This window comes from Danio aesculapii, chromosome 19 (assembly GCF_903798145.1).
Source record: "Danio aesculapii chromosome 19, fDanAes4.1, whole genome shotgun sequence".
In the NCBI taxonomy this organism is placed as follows: Eukaryota; Metazoa; Chordata; class Actinopteri; order Cypriniformes; family Danionidae; genus Danio; species Danio aesculapii.
The window spans coordinates 38,623,319-38,635,748 of record NC_079453.1 but is presented as its reverse complement, the minus strand read 5'-3'; the positions used below and the strand labels follow the sequence as shown (position 1 = coordinate 38,635,748).

The 12,430-nt window shown below is 36.7% G+C and overlaps 1 protein-coding gene across 1 annotated transcript in view; it reads right to left on the bottom strand.

The window, feature by feature from the left end:
• dlgap3 (discs, large (Drosophila) homolog-associated protein 3) overlaps window positions 1–8,953 on the bottom strand; it is a 299,829-nt gene extending 290,876 nt beyond the window's left edge. Inside the window, exon 1 of the mRNA XM_056479735.1 lies at window positions 8,855–8,953. The gene's annotated coding sequence lies outside the window, so the exon portion shown is untranslated. The remainder of the gene's footprint in view (window positions 1–8,854) is intronic.
• Between the last annotated feature and the right edge of the window lie 3,477 nt (window positions 8,954–12,430).

Sequence of the window (12,430 nt, the reverse complement as noted above, 5' to 3'; positions counted from 1 at the left end):
AAAGCAGACTACATTTTCTCTTTGTGTTAGTTTTTAGTTCAGTGTAACTTCATAGTTCAGTTCAATTTGGGGTCATTGTTATGGTGAATATCAATTATGTTAATATTAAAGTTTTTAAAACCAACATTCTTAATTACACATATACATATAACCAGAGCTTAATGCATAAATGAATAATTACCGAAACAAAACCAGGAAATAAAAGTTCCAGTGACAGACGTCCACCAAACAATTTCAGTTTTCCCAGAACGGTGATAGCGGAATAAAACAGCATCACATTTCTGAACGGTCTTTAATTATTTTGTGCCATATAACGTTATAGGTCAGTCATGGATAAAAACAAACATGCAGCTACAAACATAAATCATATCATGTGAACAATCACTATTCAGTTTACTCCACTATTATATGCCAACTGCCAAATAAAAAATATATAATAAAATGACTCAGTCTAATCTGTCATGTTTTCTGGCTGACATGAAATCGCTTTGCTTCTGTCTCTCGCTACCCTGATCCATTTCAGTTTCGATCTTCTGGAGATGTCTTTTAATCAGGCTCATCATCAGATTTACTCATGGTTTTAAAAAATTAAAATATGCATGACTGCTTCTTTGCCATTTTGAAAATACAAATATTATTTAGGTATTCCTATTTCACTACGCCATTATTTATTTTCACTGCCCACACCAACCAATGAGAGTGATTGTAAACATAAGAAAGCCAATAGTTAAACGTGACTTTTGTTTTAACTTGCGCATGGTGACTCTTCTCATGGTGACTATTCTCAAAAATAGCTTGCCAAGCTTACAATAAAATTTCATATTAGGAATCACCAATAAAATTAAACAACAACTGTCTCTTTATTTTCATTACTAAACATTTGAATCACAGAAAATCTGCAGTAATTCATGTCTGGTCCGAGCAACTCCCCCGAGAATTGTCAGTCTATAGCGATCGTTGATTGGCTCTTGTACTAGAATGTAGGGTTTCATTCACCATACTGACATTTACACTTCTCTCCATTGAAAACTATGTCTATAGTCTTTGTCACATACATGTTGGGTGTTGGTGGTTAACAGAGACTCTCCATAGGTGTAATATGTTATACTGTAAAACAGCCCTTCTTATTTAGCTATACCACTAAATCCAACCCTTACAAGGAAATCTGAGTCAAAATTTGAATGTGAAAACACCCTGTTATGTATGCTTTTAAAGCATTTATAATTATAAGGACATCTGGCATGTCCTCGATTAAAACATTTATGTATATCCTGTCTAATGTGTTTGAAACAAATCCAAAACAAGCATATTCACCAGTGGTCTCAAACTCCTGAATCTCGAGGCGCATCACACAGACGTCAGAGAGTCCTCTGGGATGGCCAATAATCATATTTCCTAGCTGCAATCTGAGATTCAGGTGAAGAAGGGTTCAGACCATGAGCTCAGGGCAGAGCTCATAATCACAACATAATTAGAGCGATGAACATATCATCTCATAAGTCCATTGATCCATGATTAAAACCATTTATAAAACCTAGACCGTTTGCAGAGCCAAAAGAGAGAAGGTGTACAGTACACAAAGCACACGTAATCGCTCTCCATCTTCATTATTATGCCAATGAAAATATATTAATATGTTTAGAGCATGTGCAACAGCAGTCATGCACGTTTATGTTTTACTCTTCTGCTTTTTTCCCCATCCTCCCATTCCTGCCTTCAACACACCCTCTGCACTCGTTCTCCATTCACTTTGCTCTTCGCTTTCCCTCTGATGTGCCTGTTTCTCTGCACTGTGCTTCACTGCAGTACTCGGTTAGTCTAGCTAAAGGCTGCTGGTTTTTGCTCAGAAACATCCATCGTTTTTCTGGAACTGGGGTCAGAGGGGTGAAAAAGGGCTGACGCAGAACAGGATCACAGAGAATAGGCAAACTAATGGACAAAATGCAATTTGTTTTCTACATGCAGATACATTTGTGCCAATTATCTTCTGCATCTTTAGGCTTGGAGCCATGTATTGATGTACCCTGATGTATTGGGCTCGTTTGATGCTTGCTTAAAATCTGATCTTTCCACATATTACATCATTTCTTTCCCCTCCAGCGGCTCATATGTGCTTCACTTTTCCTTTTTATTTATTTATTTATTTGGACGAATAGGTTTTGAAGACTATCAAACTGTTATATGTGATCATTTCAATTAGAGATCATCCGTTAATGTTTTTAACAAACCAAGGAGTGCTGTTTAGAGTTTTGCTCATTTCCTTTTATGGGTTTCAGTGGAGGAATCAAAGTATTTAATTCTGTCTTATCCTGACAGACCCTTATAATGGACCATCGGCATGATTATAATAATTACGTACGACTCAAACAATGCCTGCCAACTCCTTGTGTGTTTATGAATGGCACTTAGTCATTGGCAAAGCTGATCAGAGCCATACCCACCACCTAAGAATAGCAAGTCTTAATCTTAAGCAAATACAACCACATCATCCGGGAAAATGGCAGCACCTTTGCTTCAAACGCTAATACCAACATACAGTAGACTCATTCTGAAAACGTAGCCCTATATACTTTTCTGGAGATTGCAAATTATGTAGGCAGAAGTACATATGGCTATATTTCGTCTTTGAAACGAATGCTACGGCATGGTATGACGCCGTTCCTTTCCGCGGATTCCAGCTGACTGCTTACCTCTGGACAGCTTTCCCGGTGTTACCAGTTTGTCCAGTTAGCTCGCCATGTGCGTCGATAGACTCCAGCCTCCAGCGCCTAGACTGCAGAAGTTTGGCCACAGGACAAATGGTCATGCCCAACTGAGCCTGGTTTCTCGCAAGTTTTTTTTCCTTTACTTTCACAAATTTGTTCCTCGCTGCTGTCGCCACTGGCTTGCATGGTTCGGGACTTGTGGAGCTGAGCATCGATGGATTTGCTCGTCAGTGTTTGGACTCTCAGCAGTTAAAATTAACCCACACTGAACTGATCTAAACTGAACTTCAACTGTGAAAACTGAACTGACGCAGTTTCAATTTACTATAATCTTCTATTTTAAGCTGCTTTGACACAATCTTCATTGTAAAAGCGCTATAGAAATAAAGATGAATACTTGACCACAACGACGAGGTTCAAGCCCGGTAAAGAACGGTTCTAGAAAGCAGGTAAGACAAAAACAGAGGCTAAAAAATTAAATAAACAAGTAAATAACAGGGTGGGAACGTGGTAAAATCTGAAAATGTGGTCCTATTGGTCAGGTTTAGGGAAGGAGGAGGATGGGTCAGTCGATAGGTCAGTCAGTCAGTCGACAGCAGCCTCATGAAGGGCACTCGCAAGAGAAACTTGAGATCTCAAAAAGCTTACACAGTGGCCTCTGGTGGATTCGCGTATTTGGCACTCTGCAGAAATGTATATAGAGATACGTTTTCAGAATGAGCCTGGGTTGGTTAATACTTTCTCATATGCACTCTTAAAAATAATGACGGAATCCAAAACTGTTCTGGTATCTGACATCCAATAATAAGAATAATTAATTAACAATAAATACATAAATAAATAGATAATTAAATAAATAAAAATATAATATTTAACATTAAAAATTATGAAAACTTTTAAACTAGTAAAAAAACTGTTTGTGATTTATTTAAATTATTTGTATTAGTATTTTCCAGTTCATTCATTCATTTTCCTTTCAGCTTAGTCCCTTTATTAATTAGGGGCCGCCACAGTGGAATGACCCACCAACTTATCCAACTTATCCAGGATATGTGTTATGCAGCAGATGCCCTTCCAGCCGCAACCCAGTACTGGGAATTAACCATCCACTCTCGCATTCACACACATTCACTACAACCAATTTAGCTTAATCAATTCACCTGCACTGAATGTCTTTGGACTCTGGGGGAAACCAGAGCACCCGGAGGAAACCCAAGCAAAAACAAGGAGAACATGCAAACTTTACACAGAAGGCCAACTGACCCAGCCGAGGCTCGAACCAGTGACCTTCTTTCTGTGAGGCGACAGTGTTAACCACTGAGCCATCATGCCGCCCTTTATATTATTATTATTCATTCATTAACTTTCTTTTCGGCTTAGTCCCTTTATTAACCTAGGGTCGCCAGAGCGGAATGAACCGCCAATTTATCCAGCATATGTTTTTATGCAGCGGATGCCCTCCCAGCCGCAACCCATCACTGGGAAACATCTATACACAATCATCCAGACACATACACTACAGACAAATTAGCTTACCCAATTCACCAATAGCGCATGTCTTTGGACTTGTGGGGGAACCCAGAGCAACCCGGAGGAAACCCACACGAACACGGGGAGAACATGCAAACTCCACATAGAAATGCCAACTGAACCAGCCAGGGCTCGAACCAGCAATCCATCTTGCTGTGAGGCGACAGTGCTAACCACTGAGCCACCATGCCGCCCCATATCATTATTATTATCAACAGTAAGCATCCAAAAGCATCCAACTCTTACTTTAGTGAACAATCTAATGCTTTAAATAACCCAGAAACCTACAACATCAAAGATCTCTAAAGAACCTTATAGTAACTATAAAAAACCCATTCTGCTAAAAATAGTGCTTGAGAAGTAGAGCATTCTTTACTGAAGCTAAGAGCCATTAAAGGCCCAAATATAAACCAAAGACACGACTCTGAACATAAACTTCCAGAAAGCACTCAGAACAATAAACTCCTTTATTGATAAAAGAAGCAAAATGCAAAATGGCCTTTTTATTACAGGATGCTCAATGTGGTTTATCGCGTGTCAGATTAAAAGTGTTTTTTTAATGCAGCACAATGAGTACAGATCACCCCTTTTAAACAAAATTGTGCATAAAACAGCCCTTCCCAAAAGATGTGTTATGCTCCATTTGCACATACTTGAGACCAGGTACATCGTCTTCCTTTTAGTGAACATTTTTAGTACACAAACGTACCAAGAATACAAAAATACACCATTTCGAATGATCCATACTGCTCATAAATGAGGCCCGATGTGTAAATCCTGGGCCTCGTCTCACTGAAGCTTCCTAATCAGTGTGTCTGGATAAAGCTATACGGCGCTGTGCTTGAGTTAAATCAAGAGGAATCAGGAGCTGAAGGAGGAATCTCAGAGGGGATAAGTACTCTCTGAACCCGAGTAAAGACGTGGTCTTACATGTATATGTGTGAAAATGCCAAAGGAACCGTTCTGTGCCTTGAGAGCATGAGGGGACTGTGTGTTTAGCTGCTACAAACTTCACAGTGGTGGTCAGAATAAAAATGGACAGGTCGACAGCCTGCAGTGCAACTCCCCAAAGGCTTCTCTTATAAATAGTGTTAAGCCAATGGTCTTTTGTGGAGGGAGGAAAAGGCATTTACTTGCTCTGCGCCAGCCTTGAACTTGAAACAGGCTGTAGGTAGAACTCAGATCCTCCTGGTATTAGGAACACCGGTGGCCTGTTATGTGAACTGCAGCCTGCAACTTGCGTAATCATTCTGTGATTAGTAGAAATAGGTTTGAAATATTTTTTTCAGCCATACAGTATACTGAATATTATGAACATCCAGATGCCACTCCTAGAAAAAACAGATGAATATATAATATTTGTACTTTTCTAACAACATAAATGACAGCGGTGAATTAACAAACGGCAGAAAGCATCTTATAGTAATGTTTGCAGTTTGCACAAACTCTGCAATTCTTGATCAATTAAAAATGTCTTTTTGATTATGAAACATATTTGCGATCCTCAAAAGGGTCTTTTTATTATCGATTATTATTTAAACATCAAGGCAGCATGGTGGAGGAGTGTGTAGCACAATCGCCTCACAGCAAGAAGGCCGCTGGGTCGAGCCCCGGCTGGGTTAGTTGGCATTTCAGTGTTGAGTTTGCATGTTCTCCCCGTGTTTGCGTGGGTTTCCTCTGGGTGCTCCGGTTTCCTTCACAAGTCCAAAAACATGCACTATATGTGAATTGGGTAAGCTAAATTGTCCGTGCTGTATGTGTGTGAATGAGAAAGTATGGATGTTTCCTAGTGATGGGTTGCAGCTGGAAGAGCATCCGCTGTGTAAAACATATGCTGGATAAGTTGGCGGTTCATCCCGCTGTGGCAACCCCAGATTAATAAAGGGACTAAGCCGAAAAGAAAATGAATGAATGAATGAATGAATGAATGAATGAATGAATGAATTTATACATAATCTGAAAGCTGAATAAATAAGCTTTGTGGTTTGTCAGGAAAGGACAATATTTAAAAATCTGTATTTTGAGGCTTCAAAAAATCAAGGTATTGAGAAAAGAACTTAAAACTGTCTGAATTAAATGCCTAGCAATGCATATTATTAATTGTAAAATGTATTTTTTTTATATTTATAGAGAATTTCAAAAATATCTTCATGAAACATGATGTTAACTTAACATTCTAACGCAAAAAAAATAAATAATAATAATAATAATAATAATAATAATAATAATAATAATAATATATATATATATATATATATATATATATATATATATATATATATATATATATATATATATATATATATATATATATATATATATATATATATACAGTTGAAGTCAGAATTATTAGCCCCTCTGTTTGTTTTTATTCCCAATTTCTGTTTAACGGAGAGAAAAATATTTCAACACATTTCTAAACAAAATGGTTTTAATAACTCATTTCTGATTTATTTTATCTTTGCCATGATGACAGTAAATAATATTTGACTAGATATTTTTCAAGACACTTCTATAAAGTGACATTTAAAGGCTTAACTAGGTTAATTAGGTTAACTAGGCAGGTTATGATAATTAGGCAAGTTATTGTATAATGATGGTTTGTTCTGTAGACTATCGAAAAAAAATTGCTTAAAGGGACTAATATTTTTTACCTTAAATGCTTTTTAAAAAATTTAAAACTGCTTTTATTCTAAATGAAATAAAACAATTAGGACTTTCTCCAGAAGAAAAAATATTATAAGACATACTTTGAAAATTTCCTTGCTCTGTTAAAAATCATTTGGGAAATATTTAATAAAAATATTTAAATAAGAAAAAAAAACTTAAAGGGGGGCTAATAATTCTGACTTCAACTGTGTGTTTATATATATATATATATATATATATATATATATATATATATATATATATATATATATATATATATATATATATATATATATATATATATATAATAAAACTATATTATTTTGACCCATACAAAGTATTTTATTGCCAAAAATATACCTGTGCAACATAAGATTTGTGTTGTCCAGGATCTCGAATGTGACCTTCAAAATCTTAAAAACATATTGGGTCAAACTGAAACTTACAGTATGTTTTTTATAGTCCAATGACTTCTTATATGTCAAAGATAAGATTTTATTTCTCTTTTTATGATTTAAACATTTGTTTTGAGTGCCATAGAATGGATAAGAGGCTTTCGAACAAACTGTTCATATCCTTTTGATTTTCCAGCAAAATGAGTTCTTCATTTAAAAATTATTCAACATATGCTTTCACAAACAACCTAAGGAAAGGAATGTCTATCAGTAAATTTTTTTCACAAGCTATTCACTCACTGTCAATAAAAATTACATGAAAAATCTTTCATATATAGCACCTTTAAAACATTTCACTCTCGTTTGTCTATAATAAAATTGATTTTAATTTGTAACTGACTCCCAAAAAAATCCCACCACCAAAACACATAATGCACATATAAATATGCTTCCATTTTCTCAGTCCTTTTGTGACAAATAGTAGAATTAAAAGGATTTGGAAGATATAAATAACATAAGCATTTATCTTGCCATAATTAGCACTGATCCCTTTTTTCAATCCCAACAATTAGGTATATCTTTTCCCCCCAAGCACAAATCTCTATGCTAGCAGAAGCAAAATGAATCAAACACTGGTTCACGTGTCATTTTTTTCTAAATAAGGGTGGAATATAATTGAGTCAATGAGCAGTTAGTTAACCTACTTATTCAGTTCGCTTCTGCTCGAGCTGCATGTGCAGAAACTGGAAAGCCAGCAACATCAAGACATCAAACAACATCAAGATCAATGCAAATTATCTCATGCAATGTTATATTTCACCCTCCTTCTCTGATGTTGCAGTACACTGTATATGTGATATGAAAAATAGACATAAATCAGTATACCTCACTTCTCAAATGCTCATGCACAACATGTCTTGAAGACCCTGCCAAAAACCATTTTGTATATGAAGAATGTTCAGCTATCCACTTACTTGGCAGTGATCTCTCATGCAATAAACTGGACAAGGGACCAATTTTAATCAATACTTTCACAGAATCACATGAGAGCAAATCTCATTTTCAGGACAAACCACAGACCAATAGCTCCACAGCCTTTTTTCAAATGTGCATTGACAGTCTACTTCAATTTACGGACCCCTAACATCCATCTCGGACCTTAATGCGGTTGAACAGTGAGCTGCATCCACATCCAGGACATGCTTTCACGGTCAGCAATCAATTATTTATTAACTTAAGTTGCTCCAAGGTTCAGAGGTCCCTGATCAGTCCTCAAAGTGCTCTGATTCTCCGTGACAAAACTTCCAAGTGCTGTCAAGTTGCAAGTGCTTCAGTCATTTATTAAACCCCTGCTCACTCAGTACAGGTGCACCTACTAGTCATCTTCAAAAATTAATGTGCTATCATGTAGGAATTATCCATCAGGAGTAGTGTAGGCGCAATATCGTGCACATAACGTGTGAAGACCACTCTGCACTGTAAACAAACGTGCATTTTATTTTCACTCATCGCAAGTCTTAAAATAAACAATAAAACCACGCAATTCAAGAATAAACGCATCCGTATTTTGCTTACCTTGCGTTTAAGTTAGCGGTTCAGACTCGCTTTCCCGTACGGATAATAGTGAATATTCCTCCGGGTGAGAGGGTTTGGTGCGCGTGCGGACGGTCTGTTACTCGCCGCTGTTTGAGATCCTGACAGCGGCGCTCAGGATTCCCTCTGCCCGTGCCTCGCGCTTCCATTGGTCGGCGGAGCTCCCCGCAGCACCCCGCTCCTGTACGGGAGGAGGGGCAGAGAGAGATGCAGTCGTACACGCGACGACATGCAAACACATCCGAAGAGCAAATCTGCTATTTAATGAATGAATGCGCTGGTGGTGTTTAAAGAGGTTTATGAGTAAAATTATGGAATGCAAGGAATAATCTTCGCGTCAGGATGAATAATGCGGGATTGGGTGGCATTTACAAGGCTTTGAAACAAAGAAGCACTGCTGCTAGTTGCTGTTTCTTTCTCTTTGTTTTGTGCAGTGCATTTTGGGGTCAAATCAGCATTACACAAACGACTTTACTGGAATAGATGTTTGTGCATTGGTAAAACAGACGTATAAAGCTTCTAATGGGAAAGACAGAGGGAGAAAATAAGTAATGCAGTGATTGCCAACTTAACTTGATATGAAGGTTCAAAAATTACATCCATGGTGTAATATAATTTACATAATGTTATATAATTGTATATCATATGTAATATAACAGGCCCGTAGCCAGGGGTGGGTGTGGTGGTTCGGAAGACTCACCCCTCAATGGCAAAGGTTCAGAATTTGTCCCATACATGAGCTCATTTGTCATATTTTGACTGCTATGCCATCATGGTGAAAATAGCCTATAGAAAAAGGCTTTACAACCAAGCAGAATCCTCTGTTGGATGTCGCTTATGTGTGCCTTCAGCTAATCAGCTAACAAATATTTTTATAGTACAACATTCAGCTGTGCAAGAAAACATTCAATCTGGTATAAGAGAAGTCATGGATCACTACTGTATTGTTGAGAAAACAATTTACAACTTTTATTTTAAATATTGGACCTTATTCTTGAAACAAAAAATGATCAATAAAAAGGCTTGAAGCACCAAAAGCGTACCATATTAGATAGATTTTTAAATAGAAAATAGAAAATCGTCAAATTGTGGTTATGATGACCTCTCGACAAGCTAATTCAAAATAGTGCTTAAAATGTCACGAAAATGCAGTATTTAAAATTCATAATTAAATAGAAAATGAGGTGTATAATTGCAAAACAGTCCACGTAATGAGAAAAAAGAACCACCTATTACACCAGATTGGCTACAGTCCTGATATAATATGTAAATTATATTGTACATAATATTTAATAACTTAATTATTCATTCATTTTCCTTTGGCTAAGTCTCTATTTCAGAAGTCGCCACAGTAGAATGAACCGCCAACTATTCCAGCTTATGTTTTACTCAACAGATGCTCTTCCAGCTGCAACACAGTACTGGAAAACACCCATACACTCATTCACACCACACACACGCATACACTACAGCCAATTTAGTTTATTTAATTCACCTATAGCGCATGTCTTTGGACTGTGGGGGTATTTAGAGCACCCGAAGGAAACTCACGTCAACATGAGGAGAACATGCAAACTTCACACAGAAATGCTAAATGACACAGCCGGGACTTGAAACAGTGACCGTCTTGGTATGAGGTGACAGTGCTAACCACTTGAGGTATATATTCACCCTGAAATCTTAGAGGTCAACACTTTTAATAATGCAAAATTATTTATTCTATCTATTTAGTTTCATTTATTTAGTCATTCATTTAAACACAGAAAACAAATCACTGGTCCTAATTTTATGCGTTCAACCTTGTGGTTCTATAGTGTCACTAACACATTGTCACTATTCATTTTATATTCACACACAAAAAAAAGAATATCACGCTTTTAGGGTTTCTTTTTTATCTGGCTCAGGCACAGTTTTGGCAGCCATGAGTGTGATTTTCACAGCCTCTGGTGTCAACTCGGATTCTGTGCAAATGAATGCAGCGTAACTTTGCAGACTTTGCACACACATTAGTAAGCAGGCCTACGGGAATATGACTTCATCAAAAAAATTCATTAAAAACATGCATGCTTCTCCAAATCCAAGTCTAAAGTAATAAACTGCTACACATCCATGCGAACAATTACACAAAGGCTCAAAAGGGAGACACTATGAGTGTGAATTGATGTTTCTGCTGCATTAGATGATTTAATTATGTTCAGCACCTTGGCCAGCGACCACAAGAACCATTACAAAGAAATTGAGCTACAGCAGATATCAGACCAGTTTAAGCAACCAAATTACAAAGTAAAACCAATAGACATGCACATATAAAATATTGTTTTTTTTTCTATATTGAGCAATTACATGAAAATGTCAACCTCATCATGAAAAAGTGTTTACCAAAACAACAAAACCCATTTAAATGTGTTCATTTAGGTCTTTATTTTATTGTAATGATGTGCTCTCATTGAATTTTTAAGGAAATTGTTTTGTTTATCCATGAATATGAGGTTTGTGCCAATGGTGAAAATGTCTTTTTTAATCCAACCACATTTCATGCTTTCAAAAAAGGGGTTAAAGTCTCACTTTTTCCATACTTCATGTTAACAGTAAGCATTCTGCAGAAGGATTGGGGTCTGTAGTATAAATAATTACACTCACTTTTTCAAAACATCACTACCTTTTAAATATTTGAGCTACATATTTAAGATGTCATGAAGCTTCACATCTCGTGTCACATCTGTAACAATTTAATGAAAAAGTTTATATTGTGTAATAAATGTTATCACAAATGGCTGCGTAAAACATGTGCAGGATAAGTTGGCGGTTCATTCTGCTGTGGCAAACCCAGATTAATAAAGGGACTAAGCTGAAAAGAAAATGAATGAATGACAAATAAAATGAAACTATATACAAAGCCAAAATATGTCCAAGCTAATTATGATCGACAATTCATCTCAAGTCTTTAAACAACCATAATATTACGTCTAAACAACCATAATATTACGTTATGGATGTGATCATTTTGAACTTCCTATTAATATATGAGCAAATGACTAGACCATATTTCTTCATTATGATGACGTTACAATTTTTATTACATATTTATTATACATAATTTAAGCCCTAAACGTCACACGATCCTTAAGAAGTCATTCTAATATCAAAACCAAGCTGTATTGTTATTATTTTTATGATTATTATTATTATTATTACATATACATACATTTTCCGTTGACTTAGTCTTCAATTCAGAGGTCGCCACAGTCGAATAAACCGCCAACTATTACAGCATGTTTTATGCAGCGGATGCCCTTCCAGCTGCAACCCAGTACTGGAAAACACCCATACACACTCATTCACACACACACTACGGTCAATGTAGTTCATTCAATTCCCCTATAGCTTATGTCTTTGGACTTTGGAGGAAACTGGAGCACCCGGAGGAGACCCACGTAAACACAGGGAGAAAATGCAAACTCCACACTGAAATGCCAACTGACCCAGCCGAGACTAGAACCAGTGACCTTCTTGCTGTGAGGCGACAGTGATAACCACTGAACCACTGTGCTGCCATTA